This window comes from Elephas maximus, chromosome 1 (assembly GCF_024166365.1).
Source record: "Elephas maximus indicus isolate mEleMax1 chromosome 1, mEleMax1 primary haplotype, whole genome shotgun sequence".
Taxonomy (NCBI): Eukaryota; Metazoa; Chordata; class Mammalia; order Proboscidea; family Elephantidae; genus Elephas; species Elephas maximus.
The window spans coordinates 53,326,923-53,341,851 of NC_064819.1; positions in this window are offsets into that span (position 1 = coordinate 53,326,923).

The window sequence follows — 14,929 nt, forward strand, 5'->3', positions numbered from 1 at the left end:
TAAGACACAACCTAATCTTGTAGATGGAGTCCTGCCTCATTAACGTAACTACTGCTAATCCCACCTCATTAACATCATAGAGGTAGGATTTAAAACACATAGGATAATCACATCAGATGACAAAATGCTGGGCAACCACACAATACTGGGAATCATGGCCTAGCCAAGTTGACAGACATTTTGGGGGACACAATTCAATCCATGACAGAGGGCTTGGTGCCATGTTTCCCTTCTCTTCAAGTTAACTTTGGATCTGTTCTTCCAGACCATGCCTGAACTCTGGCACTGCCATTTCCTCTTCTTCCAAAACTTCCCCTCAAGTCATGCACATACGACAATGTTAGAGCACCTCTGTGATACTTCCTGAGCCCAAATCCTCTGTCGTAGCTACCTAGTGCTGCCATAATACAAATACCACAAGTGGGTGGCTTTGAAAAACAGAATTTTATTGTTTCACAGTTTAAAGTATAGAATTCCAAATCAGGGCATCAGCTCTAGGGGAGGGTCCCTCCTTATCAGTAGCCCCAGGCTCTCCTTGATATCCCTTGGCTTGTAAGTGGTTCTTCATATGGCCTCTTTCCCTTGTGTGTGTCTCTATGTCTATTTTGCACTTTGTATAAGACACCACTCAGAAGGGATTAGGTTTAGGGCCCACCTTACTCTAGTATAACCTCATGTTAACTTAACTGATAACATATTCAAAGACCCTATTACCAAACAGGGTCACATTCACAGATGCAGGGGTTAGAACTTCAACGTATCTTTTTGGGGAACACAATTCAGTCCATAACATGTTCCCTTCCTCTGTGTCTACTGTAATGGAATTTGACTACTGCTTTTGGTCCCTAATCTAAGTTCATTTTCCACTTACCTATTTCATAGACAGGTTTCCCTGGGTGGTGTAAACAGTAAGAACTAAGCTGCTAATGGAAAGATTGGTGGTTCAAGTCCACACAGAAGAAGACCTGGTGATCCACTTCTGAAAAATCAGCCATTAAAAACCCTATGAAACAACTCTGAAAAGGAGGATGAAAATGGTTGCACAACTCAAAGAATGTCACTAAATTGCACAGGTAGAAATGGTTGAATTGGTGTACGTTTTCCTGTGTGTATTCTCAGAACAACAACAAAATAAAATTAAAAAAAAAGAAAACCCTATGGAGCACAGTTCTACTCTGACACACAGAGTCACCATGAGTCAGACTCAATTGAACGGGCAACTGGTTATTTCAGAAACAAGGCCTATAGAGGGCCTTGTGCCCTACCCATGATTCCTGACAGACTTCCCACATGCTGCTGGTCCCCTTGGCTTCTGATCTCATCTGTCTAAATGTCCCATTGCCAGCGTCTACCCAGCCCTTGGGCCACCTATTACCACATTTTGGCTCCCTGGTGCTACTTTCCTGACTCATGACTAGATGTGATATTTGGAGATTGCATCTTGCATGCCACCTACTGAATTTCTGTTCTCATCAGGGTGCTCCACAACCCACACCCTCCCTCCTGCTCCCCAAAACAGTGCAGGAGCTTTCAAGTAGATAGGCTCAATACCACTTTCTTAAACTGATGCTCCTTGGACTCATGTTCTTAAACGTACTGCAAAACAAAGAGTAAAGATCCGGGAAGGCCACATGAAGATAGTACAGACTTGTTCAAACCTTCCTTCAAGGCAGCCAGTTGATACTTCGGTGTGACTGCTCGTCAGAAATGCTGTGACACTAACCTGTGGAAAATTCTTCACAAAGCGTTTTCTCTCTCTGGATCTATTTTTTTTTTTTTTGTATGCAATTGTTAAGGTAAGAACACAGACTATGCCTAGATTTAAAAAAAAAAACATTGCCATGGAGTCATTTCTGACTCATAGCGACCCTATAGGACAGAGTAGAACTGCTCCAAAAGGTTTCCAAGGAGCAGCTGGTGGATTCAAACTGCCGACCTTTTGGTTAGCAATCATAGATCTTAACCACTGGTCATTACAACTATGATCATATTAATATTTGGTGACTAGAACTATATAATAGTGAAAGGAATTACATGAAAGCATATATAAATAAATGGATAACATATCTTGCAGGCAAGTCCTATTAACCCTTTAAGCTTACCACCAGATGAATCATTCTCCTGAATGATGTGAGTGGCATAAGAAACCACAAAATGAAGATTCTTATTGCTAACTGTGTAATAATTCAGTTGACCAAAGCAATATGCACAATTAATTACATAATCCCAGCACTCAGTAACCAAGAATATACTTCATGCAGATTGCCATGTTAATTTGCACTTGATAGAATAATCATCAGAATGCCTGCCAGTTCATATCGAAGGATACTTCCTGTCTACAGCCAGCCACTCCTGCTCTATGTTTTGTCCTTTGTAACCCTACCCACCTCTTGTGTATTAAATGGATAAGAAATGGATACTTGACCCAAGGGGATACAAACAACAGGCTATGCCAGACCTGTGTTCTAGGGCCTCATGGTGAATTGGTACAATCCAATTTCTTCTAAGGGATTGGAATAACGTCAGGAGGTAGCAATGAGTCCGGAGAGGCCAGCTGGGCCTAGTGAGAGTCAAACTTGTGAGGGGACAGAAGCTATGGATGAGTGAACACATGGAGTATAGTTGAGTCACTTTAATAACAAAGCACTGGAGTGATGACTCATAATCCCCTGCTACTGGGCTTCTAGTGCTCAGATCCAGAATCACTCTCTCCCCTGAGTTTCTGTGAGACCCAGCCGTATTATAGATCCTGATCATAGATTCTATAACAACCACTTCCTCACACTGTTTCCTCTCTTACAAAGCCTCTTGATCTAGCTTCAGTGGGTCTCTTTAACCAAAACAATGCCCTGACACCCTGATGGAAATACAGGCTTGTGTGGTACTCTAAACTTTAAGGAATCAAAGCAAGTATTTTGTTCCTGCTGTTTTTTGTTTTTTGTTTTTCTCATGGAAAAATAAAGAAGCCAAAATGGTAACTGTAGCTAACCATGTCCTCAGTACCATAAAATATCTACACACCACTGGATTTCAGGTACGAAATCAGGTGAATTGGTCCTTATGCATGAACTGGACAGGTAACTGCCTACCCTGTGTGATATATGGGGAAAATGAAGAGCCTTGAGTCACAAAAATATGTCCCTGCCCTGAAGTTTAATGCTTCAAACCCTATAGCTTCACCCCACGTGTTTAATAATTTGACTAGATAGATAGGTAGTCCAATGAGTAGACTCCAACTCATGGTGACCTATGTATAACAGAACGAAATGTTGCCTGGTCCTTCATCACACTCACAATCGCTGGTATGTTGTAGTCGATTGTTGGGCACTATTGTGCCAAGCCATCTCATTGAGGGCGTCCCCCACCCTCGTTGACCTTCTACTCCATCAAACATGATGTCCACCTCCAAGGATTGATCTTTCCTGATGATGTGTCCAAAGCAAGCGAGTAGGACAATATTCTATTGTGATCCATAAGGTTTTCCTGGCTAATTTTTGAAAGTAGGTCAACAGGCCTTTCTTTCTAGTCTGTCTTAGTCTGGAAGCTGCACTGAAATCTGTACACCACAGGAGAGCCTACTGGAATTTGACATAGCAGTGGCAGAGCTTCCAGAATCACAGTAACATGAAAGCCACCACAGAATGACAAAGTGACAGATGGGTGGTAGAATAATTTGAATAGTTTAATAAAAATAGGTCAGGGGTGAGGGAGGCTTAATTTTTTAAGTTCATGCAGTCATTTACACCATAGCAAGATTAAAGGAGCTGTGAAGGGTTTTTGATGAGGACAGGGAACCACAGTATGAGGGCTCCTAAAGAAAAATGAAAGACAGCAAATGTAAGAAAACAGGGGGAAGATTATGAAGCTGACCTTGCACCTCACTGTTCTTCCTAAAATCAGACCTGGCACTATAGGGAAAGACCAAATACAGTGAAATCTGTGACAGCCAGAACTCGACAGGATTGCCTTCTTTTTCCAGGTCTCGCGAGTTTTCTGCCTTTCACAGGGTGTAGTCTTACCACTTTTCTATTGCCATTAATGGAAAATATTTGCGTTTTCCCTATCTGACAGGTTTCCGCCTTCCACAGGTTCCAACTTTGGCAGGTTTTACTGTATTAGCTGAAGCTTGTATATTGCTCCTGCTTGCATAAGTAAACCTACACCTTGATTGACTTTATAAATCAACCACTTCCTCTTTCCCCCACCTACTACTCTCACCCCAGAAGCTCATCAGTCACCTTTGTTCCTGGCTGTCTGGGGAGCACCTTTTTCCTGAGTATGAACATGACAAGCTCCACAGGACTGGTAGGAGTCATGCTCTGGGACCCAGGACCGATGCCATGTCTATTTTTAAAAGATAATCACGATAAATAGAGTGCTAAAGCCAGCGCCCCAGTGTTTTATTTATTGCATTTACAAGCAGATGGCTCTAAAGGTGTTTAAACACACGGGAACACGCAAGCTCCATTATTTACTGCACGAGGTGAATAGGGAGAGAGCAAGCGTGGTGCCATTAGCAGGTCCAGGAGGAAGAGGAGCCACAGGCAGCTGGCTCCTAGACAGCCGTTCCTTTTCTAGTCACAGAGCTGTTCATCTAAGCACACCACCTTCTCTACCGGAAGTCCTTTATACGTTTCTGGGTGTGTGAAAGCGTATTTGTCTGTCTCTTTTCGTTTTGCCAGAATTCATCAGCCAATCTCCCAGGTAAAGAAGCAGGAAAAAAAAAAACCTGGTGTCAGTTACTAAAAGGCTTCCCGGATTTGGAATATGAAGATCTAGAGAATAGCAAGTGATTCATAAGTCAAATGAGAAAAAAAAAAAAAAACTTTCTTCAGCACCCAGCAAAGAAGGCCCCAGCCCCTCCCTCCTCCTCGTCCTCTCTCTCCTTCCTCCTGGTCTCCCCTCCTTCTTTATTATTGATACCACTCTGCTTTTTGATCTCTGTGCTCCTTTGTTTCGGCTTCTCAGGTGCCAGGGGACCGTGGCTAGCGGTGAGTTCTTTGCGCTTCGCAGCCAGCCCCTCTGGCTCAGCCAGCTGGAGCGCACTGAATTAGGCAAGTACTTCATTATCTCCTCTCTCTGCACGTTTGGCTCCAGGTAATAAACACCCAAACCGGAGAGCCAGTGCCTTCTGCCGCTCTCCCTGTGAAGTTCCAGGGCCTGGGCCAGCTCTGCGTACCAGCTGGGCCTGGGAGCGCCCCACGTTTCATTCCTTGCCTCCGTACCTCCCAACCTCCATTCAGTCACAGTGGTTCGCTAACCACCGAGCAGCTGATAACGAAGTCAGCCGGGAGCCCGGGAGCCCCATGGATATCGGGGATTTCTCGGCGGCGCCCAGAAGACGTACCAGCGGAAGAGCAGCGGCCAGTGAGCCAGGCCAATTACCATGTTGGGGTAGACGTGTTACCCAGAAGCTACTCTTGTTAAGAGGCAGTGGGGCTTGGGGACCTGAGGCCAGGCCGTTCTCACAATGGAGTGGCAAAAAGCAGATCTCTAGGCTAGCTGGGTGAAGCCACGGGTGGGATTTTTTTGAATAATCAAGTGGCCACTTTTTTGTTTACCCTTTAAGAACCACATAAGAATCAATAATAATGTTCACTGTACATCCCTTTCCCCTTTTTTAATATACATCCAGAAATGAGTGGCTGCTTGACTCTTCTGGAAGATATAAAATCCAACCGGAGACCTCCAAACCCATGCAAATCTTCTCCCCTGAATTCTCCTCTGCTGTTTTTTGTTTTGTTTTGTTTTGTTTTTTTAACTTTTCCAGGAAGGCTTTCAGTTTAGCTTGTTCCCACCTTGAGGCAAAACTCCCAGGCTGCCTTTCTGGTTGGCCATGGGCCCTGAACTTAAACCGGAGGGAGCAGAATGGATGGAACTGAGCTCTGCTGTACCCTCTCTCTATGAGCCCATTAAAGCGCTTCTTAGACAGGAGACCTTCAGTGGTCCAAACAGTTGCTGACAGAAGGGTTGGAGGTTCAAGCCCACCCAGAGGCACTTTGGGAAAAAGGCCTGGCAATCTACTTCTGAAAACCCAGCCATTGAAAACCCTATGGAGAGCAGTTGTACTCTGACACACATGGGGTTTGGTTAGGCAGGGTGGCCAAGGCTGTGATGTCACAGAACTTTAAATGCATTTAAGAAAATTTGGCTAAAGGGACGAAGGTCTCAAAGATAGCACTGCCTTGATGTAAATCAAGTGAGGGAAAAAGATCTATAGGGAAGGTAAAAACTCAGGATTGATGTGCACTATCTCCCCCTTTTTGAATCAAGATGAGATTTTTTTTACATTCCTGGTTTAAGTATTATAAGATTCATGAAGAGAGGGGGAGTGTGTAGATCAGATCTCATTACAACAAGGTCACTGATACTAGTTATCAAAGAACAGGGGAGAAGGAGCTCTGAGAGGCCCCTGTATGCCCCTAACACCTATCCACAAGCAGATAATGAAAATAACAGAAAGTGGGCTTTTCTGGCCATGGAGGGCTAGAGTGCAGCATTTAGATAAAAATATCAACTGCAAAATACTGCTAAATCAACCCAACTTCTTTTGATTATTGATGTCCCACTGTTTTGTGCCTGAAACAACATACGAGATGCATCAGTCATTTATAAATTATTCATTCTGTTATTTTGGCAGCAGCGTCTTTCCATTTATCAACTGATAAATGTACAGAAGATAAGAAGGGTAATTTTATAGCCCCTTGACATTTACCTTTGACATGATTTTCATATTTAATAAGGGAAAAACACTAATGAAAGGCATTTGACAACACCGTAGGCATCACAGATTAACACCAGCGAACATGAGCCACGGGCGCCTGATTTCTCAGCTTTGGCCAGCATCTTCCAGAAACTGAGCAGCTCTCTCCCACGTCTGGCTTGCCATGCTCTCAGCTGTGTGTGCAGAAGAGAAGTGGGTGTAGTTGGAAGAATTGTTTTTGCTTCAGCTTGCTTTGGTTCTTGTTTGGTTACATGGTCTGAATAGTTTTACTTTGTGTCCTAAATAGGGAGAGGCCTTATTTTTATTTTTGACTTTTGGCAGGGTGATGGCCTGAAGAGTTTTACTTTCAAAAATGTGTCTGCTAGGCAAATTGAACAGGTCTATTTTTTTATAGGGATGGTGTTTGCCTAGTGGCACCGTGGTATGCCAAACCAACTCAACTGGAGCATTCACACCAATCTCTCCCCGTGATTCCTGATAAAAGTTCCAATGGATAATCCCTTTGCTACCCACTTCTCCATTTTAACCAGATCTTATTTCTGCCTGTGTCTTACCAACCTGTCTGTCTTACTTTTCTATTCTCCTCCCCTTCTCAGTCTCACATTCTATAACCTTGCCGTTTTCCTGGCCATTGGCTTACACCACCTATCACACAGACACAGGACATACATGGGGAGATCTGGACAGAAGCAAGGAAACAAGTTATCAGGTGATGCTCTGGAGACCATATCTGAGATATAAGTTTGGGGGCAGTGGTGGTTCAGTGGTAGAATTCTTGCCTTCCATGCAGGAGACCCAGGTTCAATTCCCAGTCAATGCACCATTCTTCACTCACTGGAGACTTGTGTGTTGCTATGATGATAAACAGGTTTCAGCAGAGCTTTCAAAATAAAAAGGACTAGGAGGAAAGGCCTGGCAATCTGCTTCCAAAAATCAGCAAATGAATATCCTGTGAATCACAATGGTCCAATCTGTAATCTGCATGGGGATGGTGCAGAACTGGGTAGTGTTTCATTCCATTGTGCATGGAATCACCAGTCTGGGGCTGACTCCATAGCAACAATAAAACAAGTTTTGGGCAGGAAGAGGAGGAAAATGGAGTGGGTTGGACAAGTTGGACTGCTGACTGTGGCTAATGAGAGGCCATGACTGCAGCTTTTCTCATGCACACTAACCAACTGGATTATCTAAGCCTTCACCAAAATCCAAAGCTTCATTAACACAGTTTTGTAAAAGATAGAGGCATATTGTGAGGATAGTCTAAACAAATTCCAGAAGTCAGTTCAGGTAGACCGGCACTTTTCACCTGGCTGTCTGCTGGAAGGACCTGGGGGTATGAAAGTCCTCTAGGAGTAACTGAGGTATCGGGCAGAAACCAAAGCAGAAACTCAGGAATAATTTCTAATCCACCAGGTGCTCCTTGGAAACTTTATGGAGGCAGTGCTATTCTGTCCCATAGGGTTGCTATGACTCAGAATCAACTCGACGGCAGTGGGTTTGGTTTTGGTTTTGGTTAGGGAGTTTATTAGGAAACCCTGGTGCTGCAGTGGGTAAAAGCTACGTCTGCTAACCAGGGAGTTTATCAGGATCAAATGAGTAAAGTACATGAAAATGGTTGTAAACCAATTAATATTATACAAATATTAATTCAGTTTCACTCAAAGACTATTATTTCTTTGAGAAAAAGAAACCAAATTATATTCATATTAGTATCCCCATAACCTAGCACAGTGCCTGGCAATTAATAGATAATCATTATAATAAGTACATGGTTTTTTTTTATATAGTTAACGTTTATTGAAGGCTCACCACCTGGAAGGTACTGCGTTAAACATTTGGCATGAATTGTTTCATTTTATCAGCTCCAAATACTCTCAAGATTAGTTCTTAATACTATAAAGTAGGCGGTATTATGCATGTGTTATTCCCTACGGATTAAGGAAATAAGATTTAGGAGGATAAGTAATTTTCCTAGGGTCACATAATGAGTAAGTAGCAAAACTAGGGTAAAAACATAGGTATTCTGAGTTCAGAGCCCATGCTCTTTGCTACACCTGCTGCCTCTTGGGTCAAACGTATCAGACTGGAACTGTCTAAGAAGGGGGCTTGGTCAAAATAGGACCAGCCCCAAAGCTAACTTGGTTCCTTTACTAAGTCATTGGATAAGTATTCACTAAGTTTCTCACAAGGTCTAAAGCAGGAGCTGTCTCGAGGTATATAGAGATTGAAATGTAGAGAGCAAAGTTAGGACTTGTACTTTTATGTTTATAATGGCAGGAAAAAAAAATCACCCAAAAGCAATCAGTAGAATCAGAAACAAAAGCAATTCTAAGCTCTGCCTTTAATACACCTAAACCAACCAGTTGCCATCAAGTCATTTCCTGTTTATGGTGACCCAGTGTGTATCGGAGCAGAATGGTGTTCCACAGGGTTTTTAACAGCTGATTTTTCACCAGGCCTTTCTTCCAAGGTACCTCTGACTGGACTCCAGCCTCCAACCTTTCAGTTAGAAGCCATGCTTTTTAATAATTTGTACCACCCAGAGATTCCTTAATAAACCTAGGATACAGTAAGTACCAAATCACAATGTATGAGGAAGAGATGCTACATGTAATGAAGGTCAAACTATTGAGACAGGACATCTTTGACTACAGATTTCAAGCAAAGCCAACAGAGCACACTTCTCCAAAGCAAATGGCACAGCCTGAAATGTAAAACCAACAATCTCATGTGTTTTACTTATCTGTTCCTTGTTAACATATTGCCTGCAAACTTAGTGGCTTAAAACATTAACATTTGTTATCTCACATTTTCTGTAGGTCAGGAATCTGGCCAGGGATTCTCTGAGTCCTCTGCTTCCAGGTCTCTCACAGGCTGCAGTCAAGGTGTCTGCAGGGGCTACGGTCATCTCAAGTCTTGATTAGGAGAGGATCTGTTTCCAAGCTCACTCATGTGATTGTTGGCTTTGGACTGAAGGCCTCATTTCCTTCCTGGCTGTTGGCTGGAGGCCACCCTCAGCTCCTTGCCATGTGAGCCACTCCACAGGGAAGATCACAACATGACAGCTTGAAGACAAGCAAGCAAGAAGAACCAAGGAAAGAGAATGCATACAAACAAGGTAGAAGTCAGTTTTTATAACCTAATCTTGAAAGTGACATCCCATCACTTTTCACCAAGTCATAAGTCCCACCCACATTTACATAGAGAGGATTAAACAAAGATGTGACTTCCAGGAGGTGGGGATCAGTGGGTCCATATTAGAACTCTGCCGAACCCACCTTGTTAGGAACTAAACAAACAGGTGCATGGGCTGGCAGAGGGAAAGACATGAAAAGCAGAGAATGTGGGAATGAGCAGAATCACACAAACAAGCTATATTTGCAGAAGGCATTCTGTGTACGGCAAATGGAGTAAATAGTGTTAATGACTCTGTCTTAGGCTGGGTTCTTTAGACAAGCAAAACCAGTAAAGTGTATAAATATAGAGAGAGAGAGATTTATATTAAGGAACTGGCTCACGTGGTTGTAGAGGCTGGAAAGTCCCAAGTCCATGAGTCAGACTGGAGGCTTCTCCTGATTCACAATGTCACAGAGGATGGCGAAACCAAGATCAACAGGTCAGACAACAGGGCTCTGGCTCACAGGCTGCAAAAACCAACAAATCCCAAGATTGGCAGGCAAGACCACAGGTAAGCTGCTAGCTCAAGTCCCAAGAACCAGAGGTCAGATGAACAGGAGCCAGCTGCAGGATCCAGAGCGAAAAAAAGCCCAGGAGCCTTGCCAGAAAGTCCACCTACATTGGATGCAGACCACACGCTCAAGGAAATCCGCTTTCAACTGATCGGCTACTCGCAGCAGATCCCATCATGGAGGTGATCACATCACTATACAACTGCCAAACTATATCATAATTGCCAGATCACTGAGAATCATGGTCCAGCCAAGTTGACACAGAACCTTAGCTATCACAGACCCCAGTTTTTCAGCCCCAAATCCACACTCTTTCATGTGACTTTTTCAGTTCCTCTCCTTAAAGATAGATAGTCTATTTCTTCACTCTTTAAATATGACTCAGCCATGTGACTTTCTTTGGCCAATAGAACAGGGCAAATAAGATGATGTGCCAATTTTGAGACCAGTTCTCAAGAGTCCTTGTGCATTTACCCTTGCCTTCTTGCACCTCTGGTATTTTTATGAGAAGGACAAGCCAAGACTAGCATGTTTGTCCCAGTAGGAATATGAAAGACAAGTAGAGCAAAGCCACCCCTAACCCAAGCCATACCTAGATCAGCCAACCTCAAGCCAGTCACAAACATATGGATGAGCCTAAATGTAACCAACAGACTCTTGACTACTAATAAATGGCTGTTGTTTTAAGCCACTGAGTTTTGGGGTGGTTTGTTATGCTGCAATAAGCAACGAAGGAGAGAATATTTGCATTGTGAGCAGTCCTTTGCTAATAATCTCAGCTGAGTTGAGAGGAATAAAGGCACAAGAAAATAGCCTACAAAAATATCTAGAATTCCTGCAAAGCTGAAACATGGTTTCATCTCTTCCTTACGTTATCAAAGAATAATTAAATTCTTTCTTAAAAAAAAAGAACTAGCATAAAATACCCAAGATATAACATAAGAAAATAATAAGGACAAAAGGGAAAAAATGTCAAGTAAAATAATACAACAGGAAGATATTGGGAACTAGCATAAGCTTGAAGAGCTCAGCAAAGAGGTAAGAGAATAAAAATTGGTATGGAAATGAAGTTAAATTAGAAGCAATGTAAAGGAGAATTAACGCTATTGGAAGCAGAATAGGAGATATGAATGGAAGGAATGAGAAAAAGGAAACAAAATGATGAAATTAAACAGTTTTAAAATATTAGAGATAAAATTGTTGACAAGACAGATACAGAGAGTATAATATCTGAATGGCTTGTGTCTTTGAAGAAAGGAAAAACAAAAAAGACAAAAAATAAAGGTGTATTTCAAGAAAAGTTTTAAAAAAATATAAAAGATTTGAATATCAAGTGAAAAGATACCATACCAAACAAACAAACAAAAACTTATCATGGAAATATCAATATATTCTACTTGAAGCATATCCCAGAAGTTACTAAACCCCAAAGATAAAGAATAAAATTTGGGTGGGGAGCCAGACAAAAGATCAAGTCACTTATAAAGAAAAAAAAAAAAAAAAAAACTAGTTTTGATCCTAGAAGATAGCGAAGCAATACCTACAAAATCCTCAAAGAAAAATTTTATACCCAGACTGTCATTCAAGTATAAAGGCAAACAGTTAAGCACTTAACTACTAGCTGAAAGGCTGGCAGTTGGAACCCACAAAGAGGCACCTTGGAAGGCAGGCTTAGCAATCTGCTTGCAAAAGGCCATAGCTTTGAAAACCCTATGAAGCACAGTTTTACCCTGCACACATGGGTTGCCATGAGTCAGAATCAACTGAACAGCAACTAACAACAACAACAACAATGACACTTTTCCATCTGTACAAATTACAGATTACAGCTCCCAGTAGCTCTTATTAAGAAACTATTAAAGAGCCAACTTCAGGCAACCAAAAGATAAATGGAGTCATCATGTTAAAGGACTGGCAAGGAACATTGAATTTATTTGTCTAAGACTTGAACAAATGTGAGAATTATGATTGAAGAGCAGACCTTTAAAATTTTAAATTCTGACAATGTAGAAATTATATGATTAACAAAAAATGGGCTGGGAGAGAAAAAAGTAAGAGGTAATGTAATTATACTTATTTCTTCCCCCCAAAAAGTTTAATAGTCTGGGTTTAAATGGTGCAATTTAAACCTGATATATCAAGGAATAAAGCAATAAGTATATTTAGAGGTATAAGTATAATCAGTAAGAAAAATAATACAATTAATTAAAATTGAGTGATTGAAGGGAGTAAGTAAGAGGAAGAAGTTAAACAAATTTAAATTGCTCATAGTAGGGAGTTGATGGGTACTACCCTGCAGAATAGAAGGTTGAGTGTTGTGATCATAAAGGTTGTGTGTCAACCTGGCTGGACCATGATTCTCAGTTATGATATAGCTTGGCAGTTGTATAATGATGTAATCACTTCCTCAAGGAGATCTGATATAATGTGATTACCTCCGTGATGGGATCTGCTGTGAGTAGCCAATCAGGTGAAATGGACTTTCCTTGGGGGTGTGGCCTGCATCCAATATAGGTGGAATTTCTGACATGGCTCAAGGGCTTTTGTTCATTCTGAATCGTCAGCTGGCTCCTGTTTATCTGACCTCCAGTTCTTGGGATTTGAGCTAGCAGTTTACTTGCCTATCTTGGGATTCGTCAGCCTGATTGCCTGTGAGCCAGCAGACTGTCAATTTATCTGCCAGTCTTGGAATTTGTTGGCCTCCTCAGCTATGTGAGTCAGGAGAAGGCTCCATCCTGACCTACGGACTTGGGACTTTCCAGCCTCTACAACCACATGAGCCATTTCCTTGATATAAATCTCTTTCTCTCTCTCTCTATAGATACATACATAGATACTTCAGTGGTTTTGCATCTCTAGAGAACCCAGCCTAAGACAAGTGTATGATATAATGTAGTTATTAAAGTAATCACTGGAACAAAAATTAAATTTTTCAAGTTATTAGAAGAAACAAAGAAAACACAGAACACTGAGAATTAAAAAGAAATAATAATAATGGCACACATAACAATACATAAGAAAGTTTGGAAATAAAACTCATTATGGAAAAAAAAAACCAAAACTTTTCATCTGAACTTCCAAAAGTCAGCCAGTGAAATTCCTATCGTCACAAAGGCCCATTTGCAACTGATCATGGGGATAACGCAGGACAGGGCAGCATTTCATTCCATTTTGAATAGGGGTACCATGAGTTCCGCCAACTTTATAGCAGCTAACAGCAACAATGATAAAATTTAATTTCCATTCAACTTGATCACCATTTTAGTACTCTTTATTTTCAAGATTTTCCTCAAAATCACAATTTGTTCCATAAATAAGCCTTTTTGGAGATTTTATTGGAATTTTATTAAATCTATAGATTGTCTTAGGGAGAATTAATATATTTTTGATATTGAGTCTTGCAATCTTAAAAGAAGCTTTTCTATTTATTTAAGGGTTCTTCTGTCACCTGCAATAGCATGTTAAAGTCTTCTTCTTGTAAGTGCTGCACATTTTTTTATAGATGAAAACAGGTATTGTTAATTATTTTATTATTTTGTTGCTATCATTTTTTTTTTCCATTAGTACATCTTCTAATGGGTTGTTCGTTTATACATAGTGTCATGGGTTGAATTGTGTGCCATGATTCCCAGTATTGTGTGGCTGTCCACCATTTTGTCATCTGATGTGATTTTCCTGTGTGTTGTAAATTCTATTTCTATGATGTTAGTGAGGTGGGATAGGTAGCAGTTATGTTAGTGAGGCAGGATTCAATCTACGGGATTGGATTGAGTCTTGAGCCAGTTTCTTTTGAGATATAAAAGAGAGAAGCAAGCAGAGAGACAAGAGAACCTCATACCACCAAGAAAGCAGAGCCGGGAGCAGAGCACGTCCTTTAGACCTGGGGTTCCTGTGTGGGGAAGCTCCTAGTTCAGGAGAAGACTGATAACAAGGACCTTCCTCCAGAGCCAATGGAGAAAGCTTTCCCCTAGAGTTGACCCCCTGAATTTAAACTTCTAGCCTACTAGACTGTGAGAGAGTAAACTTCTGTTTGTTAAAGCCATTTCTGTTACAGTGGCGCTAGATGACTAAGACATATAGGAAGGCTGATAATTTTTCTATTCAAGATACTTTTCTAAAAATTTTTTGTCACCGTCGTTTTTCAATTGTTTTTATTATGTTTTTAAAGCAAATATATCTTTGACTAATTAATACAGTAGCTAGTACTTCCAGAACAATATTAAAAAATAGTGATAAAGAGAACATTTTTGTCTTGTTCCTGTCTTTAATGGAACCACTTCTAGCATTAAGCATGACTGATGCATTTCTTTGGCAAATACACAGAGAAATTTACACAAGTTAAAGTTTGCATTCCAAATCTATGAGGGGAAGAGAAACGTCTTAGTTATCTAGTGCTGCTATAACAGAAATACTACAAGTGGATGGCTTTAACAAAGAGAAATTTATTTCCTCATAGTAAAGTCTCACAGCGACCCATAGCAACCTTATAGGACAGCGTAGAACTGCCCCATAGAGT